At 38.6% G+C, this 15,707-nt stretch overlaps 1 pseudogene; it reads right to left on the bottom strand.

The window, feature by feature from the left end:
* Positions 1–12,997: 12,997 nt before the first annotated feature.
* Positions 12,998–13,117, bottom strand: LOC129871772 (5S ribosomal RNA; annotated as a pseudogene).
* Between the last annotated feature and the right edge of the window lie 2,590 nt (positions 13,118–15,707).

Consider the following 15,707-nt stretch of genomic DNA (forward strand, 5'->3'; position numbering starts at 1 on the left):
TACTTAGTTTCTTCATTTGAGGTTTTACTTTACCTTATCTCTTTAATTTATTTATGGAATTTGATGTAATTATGTGATATGTTTTCTTATAGTTTTGTTTTTATTCATAATTTAATTGAAATGAATATTTGGTTAAATCTTATATTTTAATTTAGTAAATGAAGATTGCTTTAATGAGTGATAATTCTTATTTATTTGTTTTTATTTTTACTGTTAAAAATGAACGGGTCATGGAGGTGTTCTTGTCTTGATTTGGAAATCAATAATGATAAACTAGGGATTATTAGGCTCAAAGAAATTATTGTCATTTTTATTTTTATCAAACAATAAAATGAAATTTGTTTTAGCAAGTTAGAAAAAAATTACAGTATGTGTATGCTTAATTTTGATGTTAACTTCGAGAGTAATAAAAATAAAAAGATATTAAAAATGATCCTAAAAATTTTATATTGTATCCTAAAAGTTTAGATTTACTTTATTTGATTTTCTATATAAAGGATGAATATTTTTTTAAAATGTTAGAAAAGGTTTCAAGCACAATAAAAATATTTGTTTTGATTAACAATGCAGTTGTGCATGTTTTGTGAGACAATTAAAAACAATTCAGGGATGCAGTGACACACTTTGTCCAATAATTCACTTTCTCTATTGTCCAATAATTTTGCTCTGTGAATTAATTATCTAGAGAGTACCAAGATGTTATGAAGGTGTTAGTAATAAAATTTTATGGTTTGGATCAGCCCAAAATGTTAGAAACCAGCCACGAAGTTTTAGGCACGCTAAAGGAACTTCCGAGGCAAGTTTCGACGAGTTTCGGGCAATGTAAGGGATTCCCTTTCAAATTAGAGTTTATGATGTTGTTATGAGGTATATTACATGTCTTAAATAAGGTTGGAAGTGGAAAAATTGCATAAGGATGCTTGACGTTAGAAACAAACTAAATTGAAGTGGTATCAAAACGGTCCTTCCTCAAAATGTTTACAGACCGTGTCTAGTAGAGGCTTGTTTATCGGTGTGTTGCATGCCACATCTATGAAACAGAGGATATAGGTTATTTAGTATGTCACCTTTCTTTCATATATAAGATCGTGCGATAGAGCCTAGCCATAGGACATGAAATTCCTTTTTCTAACCTTTGGTTTCGGCTGAAGAATGACATCGATAGAAGAAAATGACGGATGACATTGGAAGGTACCTAGTATATAAGTAAGTAATGGTGTGAAGGAGGCATGCTTGATAAGGTAATAAGATTGAAATATGATTGAAATGTAAAGTCGAAGATTGAAGGGAAAAGTAGACAGGAAAGTGTAATGGGTGCAGTTCGAGTTGGGCATACGAGGTAAGTCCATTATTTTATATTGTTGTTGATATTGGGCGCCCTATGTGGTGGTTATGAATATGTATATGTTGGACCTGTGAGGCATTGTTGGTATTTCCTGAGTGCGAGTTTGGGATAGTAAGGAATATAGAGGAAACACTACCGAAATTTGTTTTGAAATAAAAAGAGAATGAGGTATAAGGTTGTAGTATATCTTGAGAGATTGTATCCATGGTAACAATAAGATCTGACTATACTAGGAGTACAACTGACTTTGGGAAATAAGTAAATTGTGGTATGGGTGGTAATTAGAAGGTCGATATTGATATAGTGAGAAGAATGGCAATGGATATGAATGTCTTAAGACTTCTTGTGAGGTATTAAGGATGAGAATGACGAGGAAGTGTAAGGGGGTTAAGTACGCTTTCTCAACCAGGTGGAATTAGTCTATAGTAAGGATCGTGAATAAAGGTCAAGAAATATTACCCTCCAGGATTGACCATGAGCTGAAAGTGCATGAAACACAAAGGGGTATTGTGTATGTGTACCTCCACCATGGAAAATAGTAAGACCTCTCAAGGATGAGAGAGGTAGCTCTGCAAGACCATTGATGCGTTGCGAGTCCATTAAGAGGAAAAAGTGGTATTCACTGAGATGAGAATAGTGTTATAGAAAAGCTAGAAACACGTGTCATCAGAGTATAAGTGCCCCCGAATGAAGAATCGGACACGATTATAAGTACTAGTGATGTATTGATTGGGATGAAAGAAATGCGGCTTCGACTAAGCTACTACATTAGTTATATGACTCGAGTACCAGTACTCGGTTGTAGAGTGAGATATTGGAAAGTGAAAGGCTATTAATCTTAGTATTACCTTCATGTCAAATAGGTTAAGAAGGTATCAAGGCAAGATGGATTTCAATTAATCCCGAAAAAGGTATGTGAAACTTTCTCTTAGCATGTCTTTGGCATAAGTATGTGAAGCTTTCTCCTGGCATGTCTTTGGCATAACTATGTTAAGCTTTCTCTTGGCATGTATTTGGCATAATTATGTGAAACTTTCTCTTGGCATGTCTTTGGCATAAGTATGTGAACGTATCCTTCTTTTCTTTTGGCATGTCTTAGCCTTAAGTGATCGATATACGAAATGTGGAGATAATTCCATTCATAGAACCCCAAGTATGACTCATAAGTCTTATTCACTTCTCAATGGTAGAATTCCTATACTAGTTGAGTTATTGGCTCTCAAGGCTTCTATATGATGGAGAGTAATAAGTATGTGAAGTTATCTCCTTTCTTTTGTCATGTTTTGGCATAAGTACGTAGAGCTACCCTTCTTTTCTCTTAATATGTCTTTGACATAAGTGTGGTGATATAATGGTAAGGTAATGCAATAATAAGGTTATGATACCGAACTCATGATGGGAGGGTACGATATATTTAAATGATGACTCCTTGAGGAAAAGTAGAGGCTAGGTAAATTGGAGTCGCTACAAGTGAATTGTCATTGAAATAAAGTACCGTTCTTGTGAGTTGTTGCTACAGGGGTGTAATGTGTTGTTACAGGGCCTAAATATGTTCTAATGTGGGTTAGGGTGCTTCTGGTTGAATCCACATGACCTCTTGTGGCGTATAATTAAAGGCGTTACAAAATAAAGGCTAGACGCCCTATTGTGATACCATATTTTTGAATAAGTCGTTTGGAGTTTATGTTGTATATTGTTGATATGAATTGCTGCAGGTTGTTGTTGTTGGTTGGCTGTAGGTCTTAGGGACCTAATTGGAAATTCGGATAGGGCACATTATAGGGGAGGTGCTGCCCAATTTTCGTTAACGCCTTAAAAAACTAAAGAACTAGTCGAGGAAACGACTAAGGAAATAGATTCTATTGATGCTAAGGTGTAGCCTAAGGTGGTGGAAATCCAAGGATTGTTAATACTCGTATTGCTTTTATGTTACTTAGGTTTAAAGGACAACGAGACGAACGGGATAAAAAGTAACCCGTAACAGGTATGTAAAGTTAACGTTTCCTTCTTTTGGCATGTTTTGGTATACGTATGTAAGCCTTATACTTTATTTTAGTATTTCTTTGGCATAAGTATGTAAAAATTATTCCTTCTCTTAGCATAATTTGACATAAGTATATAAATCTAATCTCCCTTTTTGGTATGGTTTTTAAGAAACAAGTATATGATTTCCATATGATTCCCAGAAGTTCTATTTTGATATAGTCCATAGTGACTTTCAAAAGGTTTTTGATATGACTTTTGTCTCGATTTTGAAGGAAAGCTCATTTGGATTATTCTGTCGAGTCTCAAATATGATTTAAATTGCATATAGTTTTTCACTACTCCACTCGTGGATGCCTTAATGTTTTCTTCACCGAGCCCGGGCCAGGTTTTGTTATCGTGCTTACTTCTCTGCATTGTTCGCCGTGCCCCGACATGAGGGTGAAGGTACGACCTGTACATGGGTTTGATTTGTGGAGTTATGATGTGCCATGTACACCTATGATATGATATGATTTGATATGACCATCTGATATGATATGATCTGTTATGGAGATATTCCCTACTCTGGAGTTATGATGTGCTGTGGCGCCAGTGATGGGGCGGCGACAACATTTTGTATTTGTTCATCGAGTCCCATAATGGGACCGAATATGGCATATGTTTCTCTGCATACATTATCTGTGGTTATGAAAAGCATTTTGGTATTCTGGATAGTTTGCTCATTTTTGCACCTTCTGTTTTGGTAATGGCTTTACTAGTTACAGTCCATGCTTTATATACTCAGTACATATATCGTACTGACCCCTCGTTCTCTGGGGGGCTGCGTTTCATGCCCGCAAGTACATATGTTCATTTTGGAAGTCTGCTTGCCTAGGGTTTCCACTCAGCGATGTTGGGAGCGCTCTACTATTCTGGAGCCTAACTTTTGATGCTGGTCATTTGATATGTATATATTTATTTGTCCAGGGGTATGGCGGGGGACCTGTCCCACCATATGTTGTTGTTACCATTCTTAGAGATCTGTAGACATATGTGTGTTGGTTATTTAGAAGTTTATTTCGGTTATGCCTATGCGATATATTGTAAAAGCTATTATGTTGTGGCAGCCTTATCGGCCGACTTTCCCTTTCATGACTTGAGGCAAATGAAAGAGGCCACACATGTGTGAATATTTTATCACCCACTGGGTTTATGTGTTTGGTTCCTATATCTAGGAGGCTATATGAAGATGAAAAACGTTTTAACCCATTGAGGTTTTTGTAAGCAGTATCACTTATACATAGTCCAATTTGACTGTAGTCGACAGTTATGTAAACGGGGGTCAAGGTCGGACCCCAATCGCGGCCCACGGGGTTGGGTCATGACAGAAGTGGTATCAAAGCAGTTCGGTCCTTGGAGTGTCTATAGACCGTGTCTAGTAGAGTCTTGTTTATCAGTGTATTGTGCACCACATTGATAGACAAGAGGCTACATGACATTTAGGATGTTACCTTTCTTTCATCTCTACGATCGTGCGATAGATCCGAGTCATAGGGAATGAAATTCCTCATACTAACTTGTGATTTCAGCAGAAGGACAACGTCAATAGAAGAAGGTTACTGACGATATTGGAAGTTACATAGCATGCAGGTAAGCAGGGCACGAATGATAGGTGCCAGGTAAGGTATTGAATTACGGTTGACATGTAAAGTTAAAAATTGAAAGGAAAAGTAGACGGAAAGTCTAAACAGGTGCAGTTCGAGTTAGACATACGGGGTAAGTCCATTAGTTTATACTATTGTTGATATTGGGCGCCCTGTGAGGCTGCGATATGACGTGATATGATACGTATATATGTATCTTTATGCGTATTGCCCCTGTGAGGCATTGTTGGCATTTTCTGCGTGCAGGTGTTGAGATAGTAAGAAATACAGAGGAAACTCTGCCCAAATTTTCCTTGAAATAAAAGGAAAATGATTTAGGAAAGACTGGTAGTTCTGGATAGAACGATATATTAAGGATAAGACTAACTAAGAAGGGTAAGTAACCCACAGTAAGAATCATGAAAAAGGTTAAGAAGTGTTATACTATGGGGTAGAATGCGAACATGATATGATGTGAATATAATGAGGATAGTTATGAAAATAAGTAAAGCCTTGTGAGAAAGTGGCTTCGAATAAATTGCTATGTGACTCGAGTACCCATAATTAGACTAGATTAGCACCTCATGATTGAGTTAAGTTGTCGTACCTAGGCAACCAAAGGTATAGAAGATATAAATGAAGGCATAGATATGGTGCAGTATACCGAATGTGTTGGAAAAGAATCATACGTATTGAAAAATTAGAAATAAGGGCGTAAGCTAGAACACAACAGATAGTGACATGGTTACACCCTAAAGGGGGGAAGTGGCTTCAAGTGAGATCCCATACTGGCATGAGTTAATAAGATCTAAAGGCCAGCAATAAATAGATAGAAGCCATGGTACCGGAGACAGTGCGGAGAATTAATAATAAGGACTCGAATTTGATGACATCAAAGAATAGGTGCATACAAAGGGGATGAATACAACAAGAGAAGTATGATGAGAACTTAAACATACTGTAAGGAATAGACAGGCTATACTCGATTGAGGGTAAGATGTTGGTAACAAAGTTACTGACTACTATTATTGTGGTGTACAAGCAGCAAAACAAGGAAAGGATAAGAGATCTCTCCTATACTAGAATATGAGGAAACTCAAGGGTAAGTAGAGAAAGGAAGTAAGAAATGATACAGGTTTACGTACAAACTAGTATGGTGATGTTAAAGCATCTTTCGGGCTATTTTAAGCTCCTACACATGTTCGTGTAAAGGGTGCAATATGATGTGTGGTAAAGAAAATGGAAAGAAGTAATGGAAAAGAAATATCACCTATTCCCTATGCCTATAGGTAATCCTAACCTTTGGAACTCTGATATTGATTGCTCGATGAAAGTATATGTTATGACAACGGGATAGAGGACCTCACCATATAATTGGTATAAGGTCTGGAGGAAGGTTTTGGATTACATTCGAGGATGAATGTTCTAAAGGGGGGAAGGATGTTATACCCCGTACCTTTATGCTTCAGAACGTCTTCTTAAGCTTCTTGAAAGATGTCCCATGACCCAGATTATCTATAACATGATTAAATAACTCTAAGGAAGGAAGAACGTGATGCCCCTTAAGAGTGAAGGTTGGAAATAGGTCTATAAGGATTTGAAACGAACTGGAGGCCAAAATAACAAGTCGTAGGACTCGACTTACTTACGTAAGATATCAACTTTGACAACTTACATAACTAAGCCACTGGAGTACATGTTGAGCTTACGTAGCAAGGATTACATGGGCTTCTAAAGTAAGACGAGATTACGAACCCACGGGAGAGGCGGAAGGAGGCATAGCACCTACTCGGAAGCAAGCAGGTGATGCACCTACTTTGACTAAGTAGGTGATGCACCTACTTGGACCAAGTAGGTGACACACCTACTTGAGGTGGGTCCCACACCGCCACATGGCAGCCTTGGAGGCTAGGTATGAATTTGTGGACCAATAAGGGCTTGACACGTGTCACCCTTAGGGGCTAACACGTGGAACTCCCTAAGGAATCATATATATGTATGCTAATGACTCTTAAGTCATTAGTTATCCAAAATCAGCCCAAAACATAGAGAGAAAAACGTGGAGAAGAAGAAGGGAAGGAGGCAGCCATGGTTTAGAAGAAGTAAAGGTGAGTTCTTCACTTTTCCTCCGTCAATTAATTATTTACGGTGTTCCTCAATTACGTGGAGATGTATATATGTATATTAAGATGCCTATGGAACCATATTTTCAGTTCGTTACTTGGAAAACCTAAGAGAAACATAAAGAGAAAACGCCAGGGAACAGACCCGTTTTTGGAGGGGATAGTTGTTAGTAATATTGGTATAACTTCTTGTGTAAGGATTCGTTTCGGGTGATTCAAGATGTTTTGGAAAGATATTTCATAGGGATACAACTTTCATGTAGACTCTATAACCCAGTTTTGCTTTTCTCTACTCCCAAAATGGTGGTGAAGCTTGGGGGAGCTGCTGCCCAGATTGTGCTTTGGAAATCCTACACGGACAGCTGTGAGTATTTTGGGCATATATTTTCGTACAAAATTGCTGTAGGGGTAATTCAAAATTGTTTGAGACCTTGATACACATTTCTATAACTTTCATTGAGGCCACAAATCCTGTTACCCACAATTACTCCTCCGAAACTAAGCGACAATATAAGACAGTGGGCTGTCCAGATTTCGCGTTTTGATAGTTTTGGCGAATTTGACAAGTTTAACGTAAGGTAAGGCCTTTCCTTTTAAATTGGAGTTTATGGTGTTGTTATATAGGGTATTTTATGTTGTGAAAAGTGGCTGGAAATGTGAAAATATGATAAATATGCTGGACGTCCGAAATAAACTAAATTAGAGTCGCTACAAGTGAATTGTCGTCGAAATAAAGTGTCGTTCTTGTGAGTTGTTGCTGCAGGGGTGTAATGTGTTGTTGAAGGGACTAAATATGTTCTAATGTGAGTTAGGGTGCTTCTGGTTGAATCCACATGACCCCTTGTGGCGTATAATTAAAGGCGTTACAAAATAAAGGCTAGACGCCCTATTGTGATACCGTATTTTTGAATAAGTCGTTTGGAGTTTATGTTGTATATTGTTGATATGAATTGCTGCAGTTTCTTGTTGTTGGTTGGCTGTAGGTCTTAGGGACCTAATTGGAAATTCGGATAGGGCACATTATAGGGGAGGTGCTGCCCAATTTTCATTAACGCCTTAACAAACTAAAGAACTAGTCGAGGAAACGACTAAGGAAATAGATTCTATTGATGCTAAGGTGTAGCCTAAGGTGGTGGAAATCCAAGGATTGTTAATACTCGTATTGCTTTTATGTTACTTAGGTTTAAAGGACAACGAGATGAACGGGATAAAAAGTAACCCGTAACAGGTATGTAAAGTTAACGTTTCCTTCTTTTGGCATGTTTTGGTATACGTATGTAAGCCTTATACTTTATTTTAGTATTTCTTTGGCATAAGTATGTAAATCTTATTCCTTCTCTTAACATAATTTGACATAACTATATAAATCTAATCTCCCTTTTTGGTATGGTTTTTACGAAACAAGTATATGATTTCCATATGATTCCTAGAAGTTCTATTTTGATATAGTCCATAGTGACTTTCAAAAGGTACTTGATATGACTTTTGTCTCGATTTTGAAGGAAAGCTCATTTGGATTATTCTGTCGATTCTCAAATATGATTTAAATTGCATATAGTTTCTCACTACTCTACTCGTGGATGCCTCAATGTTTTCTTCACCGAGCCCGGGCCAGGTTTTGTTATCGTGCGTACTTCTCTACATTGTTCGCCGTGCCCCGACGTGAGGGGGCAGGTACAACCTGTACATGGGTTTGATTTGTGGAGTTATGATGTGCCATGTACACCTATGATATGATATGACCATCTGATATGATATGATCTATTACAGAGATATTCCCTACTCTGGAGTTATGATGTGCTGTGGCGCCAGTGATGGGGCGGCGACCACATTTTGTATTTGTTCACTGAGTCCCATAATAGGACCGGATATGGCATATGTTTCTCTGCATATATTATCTGTGGTTATGAAAAGCATTTTGGTATTCTGGATAGTTTGCTCATTTTTGCACCTTCTGTTTTGGTAATGGCTTTACTAGTTACAGTCCATGCTTTATATACTCAGTACATATATCGTACTGACCCCCCCGTTCTCTGGGGGGCTGCATTTCATGCCCGCAAGTACATATGTTCATTTTGGAAGTCCGCTTGCCTAGGGTTTCCACTCAGCGATGTTGGGAGCGCTCTACTATTCTGGAGCCTAACTTTTGATGCTGGTCATTTGATATGTATATATTTATTTGTCCAGGGGTACGACGGGGGCCCTGTCCCGCCATATGTTGTTGTTACCATTCTTAGAGGTCTGTAGACATATGTGTGTGGGTTATTTAGAAGTTTATTTCGGTTATGCCTATGCGATATATTGTAAAAGCTATTATGTTGTGGCACCCTTATCGGCTGACTTTCCCTTTCATGACATGAGGCAAATGAAAGAGGCCATACGTGTGTGAATATTTTATCAACCACTGGGTTCATGTGTTTGGTTCCTATATCTAGGAGGCTATATGAAGATGAAAAAGTTTTTAACCCATTGAGGTTTTTGTAAGCAGTATCACGTTATACATAGTCCAATTTGACTATAGTCGACAGTTATGTAAACGGGGGTCCAGGTCGGACCCCAGTCGCGGCCCACGAGGTTGGGTCGTGACAACTTTATTCGTATATACTGTAATGCATCTTTCACTGAGTCCTGCGCCGTCTTTAATATAATTATTATTATATGGTATATAGATCGTGCCGATCATTCCTTAGTATTATTATATGATATGTGGATCGGACCGAATGTTCCTCGGCATTACTATATGATATGTGGATCGGGCCAAACGTTCCTCGGCATTACAATATAATATGTGGATCAGAAGGAACGTTCCTTGGCATTACTATATAATATGTGGATTGAGCCATCATTCTTCGACATTATTATACGATGTGCGGATCAGGCTGTATGTTCCTTGGCATGTACTTACTATATACATGGATTAGACTGTACGTTCCACAACGCTAATAATATATGTATGCTTATGATGACAGATTGATATAGATGGTACACCGAGTCTCCTAACGGGCCGGGCACAGTACATGATGGTAATATGTATGACTTTCTTTTATATGATGCGAGTACGGTAAATGGTTAAATGTTATACTTGCCCCCTGCATCTCTACGACAAATGTAATTTCCTTATGATATCTATGCCTAAATACTCAGTACATATGTCGTACTAACCCCCTTTTTCGAGGGGCCTGCGTTCATGCCCACAGGTACAGATACACACCTTGGGGATTAATCAGCGTAGGAGTTCCACTCAGCAGATCAGAACTGCTCTATTGTGCCAGAGCCTAGTTTTGGTATTAACCTTCGATGTATACATTTATTTGTTCATGGGTATGACGGGGGCCTTGTCCCATCTTATATTATTGTTCTTACTCTTAGAGGTCTATGGACATGTATGTGGGTTGTATATGCATGTGTGTATTGTGGTGCCTATGATAAGCTTCACCGGCTTATATGTTATCCTGCCTGTTAATGTGCAATAACTTAAACAAGGGACAAATTTAATTATAGATAGCAGGGATATAAGCGAGTGCCCAGTTCAGGCACCTGTCATGGCCTATGGGATTGGGTCATGACAGAAGTGGTATCAGAGTGTTCCTTCCTTGGAAAGTCTACAGACCATGTCTAGTAGAGTCTTATTTATCGGTGTGTTGTGCGCCACATCTATAAATAAGAGGCTAATAGGCATTTAGGATGTCGCCTTTCTTTCATATCTAAGATCGTGCGATAGAGCCTAGTCATAGGGCATGAAATTCCTTTTTCTAACCTTTGGTTTCAGTTGAAGAACGACACCAACAGAAGAAAATGATGGATGATATTGGAAGCTACCCAGTATATAGGTAAGTAATGGTGTGAAGGAGGCATGCTTGAGAAGCTAAGAAGATTGAAATATAATTGAAATGTAAAGTCAAAGATTGAAGGGAAAAGTAGACAGGAAAGTGTAACGGTTGCAGTTCGAGTTGGACATATGAGGTAAGTCCATTATTTTATACTATTGTTGATATTGGGTACCTTGTGTGGTAGTGATATGAATATATATATGTTGGCCCTGTGAGGCATTGTTGGTGTTTCCTGAGTGCAGGTTTGGGACAGTAAGGAATATAGAGGAAACTCTGCCGAATTATTTTGAAATAAAAAGAGAATGAGATATAAGGTTGTAGTATATCTTAAGAGATTGTATCCATGGTAACGATAAGATCCTACTAGACTAGGAGTACAGCTGACTTTGGAAAATAAGTAAATTTTTGTATGGGTGGTAATTAGAAGGTCGATACTGATATGGTGAGAAGAATGATGATGGATATGAACATCTTAAGACTGCCTGCAAGGTATTAAGGATGAGAATGACTAGGAAGGATAGGGGGTTAAGTATGCTTACTCCACCAGGAGGAATTAGTCCACAGTAAGGATCGTGAATAAAGGTCAAGAAATATTACCCTCTAGGATTGATCATGAGCAGAATATAGTGTGAATATAATGAGGATCATCATGGAAATATGTAGGTCCTAGTAACGAAGTAACTAAAGAATGTGATTGTGAGTAAGATTAGGAGTTAGCATCGAGTACTCGCTAAGGATTAAAGAACATGAAGCAGAAAGGGGTATTGTGTATATGTACCTCCACCGTGGAAAATAGTAAGACCCCTCAAGGATGAGGGAGGTAGCCTTGCAAGACCATTGATGCGTTGCGAGTCCATTAAGAGGAACAAGTGGTATTCACTGGGATGAAGATTGTGTTATAGCAAAGCTAGAAACACGTTTTATTAGAGTGTAAGTGCCCCCGAATGGAGAATCAGACATGATTATAAGCACTAGTGACATACTAATTGGGATAAAGGAAATGCGACTTCGACTAAGCTACTACATTAGTTATATGACTCGAGTACCAGTACTTAGATTAGATTGTGTACTGTTTATCGAGAATTCTAAGCACCCCATTGTTGTATTAAGGTTTCTTATAGGGGCAACCTAAAGTATAGATGAGTTAATAGAGGGTGTAGACATGGTGCAATATGTCAAATGTGTTGGAAAAGAATCATATGTGTATGAACAGTTGAAAATAAATAGAGGATGACATGGGTAAGCCCTAAAGGGAGGAAGTGGACAAGAGAAATACACGCATGAGATGAAATCAACTGAGACTATCACATGTTGACAACAATGCTTAAATTTCAAGCGAGATCCTATACTGGCACAAGTTAGTAGGAGCTCGAGGCCAACAATAAATAGATAGGTGCCGTGGTATCTGAGACTGTGCGAAGAATCATTGGTAGAACCCTAAGGGATGGGTGCCTACCACAAGGGGTGAATACGATAAGAGAGTAGGACTGAGAAAACTAAGGACCGTGTAAAGGGTAGTAGGGCCGTGTTTGGGTAAAGATTAAGATATGGAAACAACGTCATTGGCCGCTGATCTAGTGACATACAAGTACCTAGGAGAAAGAATAAAAAATCTCTTACGGTAGGAAATGAGCAGCCCAAGGAGTACGTAAACGAAGAAAAGAAAGGAGTAGGACAAAATAGCGTTGGTGCGAGCAAGTTCTAGTGTGAAGTTGATATGTAAAGCAAGATAGGTCGGGAAATGAAAAGATTATGTCTATCTTATCCAGGTTGTATCAGAATGGTTACGCAAACTATGGATATGTATATGTTGAGTATAGGGTCAAGTGAGAAGTACACGAGAAAAAGAGCTAGGATGTTTTGGATATATTACAAAGAGATGTCAAGATGGGTTAGACCAAACTACCGAGATGGGGTGAGTACTAATGGAAAAATAGGACCTAGCCATGGTTGAACCAACGATCTATCCCGATGTCGAGTGTAAGACAGGGGCAGAGAGGGTAAGGCGAAGCATGAAGACTAGCAACAAGAAGCGAAGGTAAATCTTGGGCTAGGTTGAGTGCCTTCACACATTATTGCAAAGATTGCAATGGAACATGACACAATGACTTCCTGGAGTGGTCACCCATCCTAGTACTACTCTCGCCTAAGCACGTTTAACTTCAAAATTCTGGTGGGATCTGGTGTGTTAGTGCTGCTATGATCATACGAGATTGAAGGATCCGAACTAGAGGCGAAGCAGCGACACGAGATTATGTACCTAGAGTGTTATAAGTTACGTTAAGGGAATTATAAAAAGGCTTAAGCAAAGCAAGTAGAATTAGCTGATTACTAATAGATGGTGCACTTGTATGCCACAGTTCTTCAACATAATACCAGTTAATGATAGGCAAACCACGGAACGTCTATACAGGTCATTGTGTGAGGGGACTTCAGCACAACTTAGTAGCCGACTCTGATGGGCAAAAAGAAAAATCCAAAAAGGCGAGGGTACCAGTTGATGTCATCTAAAGAAGGCAAGAAGTAATATACGTGGTAGAAGATTCCACAACACAACATTGGCTACAAGACTTACGTTGCACTCCCCGGACACATAATTCAATATGGAATGTTATTCGCAGATTAACAAGATCAGTCATTGTTCTCTAATCAAAGACTACCTGCTAAGCCGAGATAGTGTGAAATTATAGGTCAAGAGGGTGGTAGGAACTTATGGAGTTCCCATAGCTATTTTCCTATATGAAGGAGCCCAAGTTACAGTTAACTACCGAAGATCAGTTTACAAAGAGATTGGAAAGACAGATAGGTCTTCGTACACCATTTTACCCTTAGAGTGATGGACAGACTAAGCATACTAGCTAAACGTTAGAGGATATGTTGCGGGCATATATGGTTGACTCCAAAGGTAGCTTGGATAATTTCCTACCACCTGTTAAAAGTACTTACGATATTAACTATCATTCTAGTATCCAGATGGCCTCGTAGGAGACTTGGTATGGAGGACAGTGTAGGTCGCTAATTGATTAGTTTGATGGTAGTAAAAGACGAATAATACGCCTAGATGTGGTTCAATAAGTGGTATAGAAGGTGAAACTTACTGGGGAGAGATTATTAGCAGCTCCAAGGAGTTATCCTATGAGAAGAAATCGGTTGTCATCGTGGATCGGCAGAGTAGGGGGTGGTGAATTAAGGACGTAGCTTCCGTCAAGGTATTATGACAAAACGAGAGTCACGAAGAAATGACCTGGGAAGATGAAAGGAAAATGAAACATAAGTATCCGTACCTATTCTCTACGTCTATAGGTAATCCCAACCTTTGGAACTCTGATATTGATTGCTCGGTGAAAGTATGTGTTAATGCGATGGAACAGAGAATCTCTCTATATAGTTGGTATAAGATCTTGAGGAGGGTTTTGGTTTACATTCGAGGAAGAATGTTCTAAAGGTGGTAAGGATGTTACAACCCATACTTTTGTACCTTGAAAAACGTTCTTAAGTCTCTTGAAAGGCTCTTAAGTTTCATGGAAGGATCATAAGCCTCTTATATTTCTTAAGGTTTACTAAAGTTTCTTAAAGCTTCTAAAAGCTTCTTAAGACTTCTTAAGAACTATTAAGCTTCTTAAGAGTTGCCATGTGAGCTAGAAAATCTATAACACTATCAAATAATTCTAAGGAAAGGAGAATGCGATACCCCATAGTAGAGAAGATTAGAAATAGAGTTATAAGAATCCGAAAGAAGTAGGAGACCGAATGATGAGTCGTAGGACACGACTTATTTACGTAAGCTACCAACTTGGAAATCTTACATACTTAAGATAATAGAGTACATACCAAGCTTACGTAGCAAAGATTACATACGTTCCCACAAGGGAAAAAGAAAGTGCCACGTGGCAACATGAGAGAGTGACATATGTCAGCATGAGAGAGTTCCATGTGGCAGCATGAGAGAGTGCCACGTGGAAGAAGCTGGAGCAAGGGTGGTGTACCCCCCCACATGCCACATGGCAGCTTGTGATTAGAGAAAAGGGGTGTGTTGGCCCAATGAGGGCTTAACACATGTCACCACTTAGGGCTTGACATGTGTCACCACTTAGGGGTTCACATGTGTCACCCCCTTATGTGGACTATATATATATGTCTTATGACTTATTAAATTTCCATACTTATCTAGAAAATTCAAGAACAAGAAAGAAGAGAAGAGAAGAAACTAGATAGGGAGAGAGCCACGGTTTTGGAAGAAACAAAAGTTGAGTTCTTCGATTTTGCTTCGTGAATTACTTATCTAGGGTGGAACAAGATGTTATTAAGGTCTTAGTAATGAAACTTTATGGTTTTGATCAGCCCAAAATGTTAGAAAACAGCCACGAAGTTTTAGGCGCGCTAAAGGAACTTCCGAGGCAAGTTTCGATGAGTTTAACGAGTTTCGGGCAAGGTAAGGGATTCCCTTTAAAATTGGAGTTTATGATGTTTTTATGAGGTATATTACATGTATTAAATAAGTTTGGAAGTGAAACAATTGCATAAGAATGCTTGACGTTAGAAACAAACAAAATTAAAGTGGTATCAAAGCGGTCCTTCCTCGGAATATCTACAAACCGTGTCTAGTAAAGTCTTGTTTATCGGTGTGTTACGTGCCACATCTAAACATAGAAGGATACAGGGCATTTAGGATGTCATCTTTCGTTCATATCTAATATCGTGCGATAGAGACTAGCCATAGGACATGAAATTCCTTTTCCTAACCTTTGATTTTAGCTGAAGAACAACATCGACAGAAGAAAATGATGGATGATATTGGAAG

Source organism: Solanum dulcamara, chromosome 10 (assembly GCF_947179165.1).
Source record: "Solanum dulcamara chromosome 10, daSolDulc1.2, whole genome shotgun sequence".
Taxonomy (NCBI): Eukaryota; Viridiplantae; Streptophyta; class Magnoliopsida; order Solanales; family Solanaceae; genus Solanum; species Solanum dulcamara.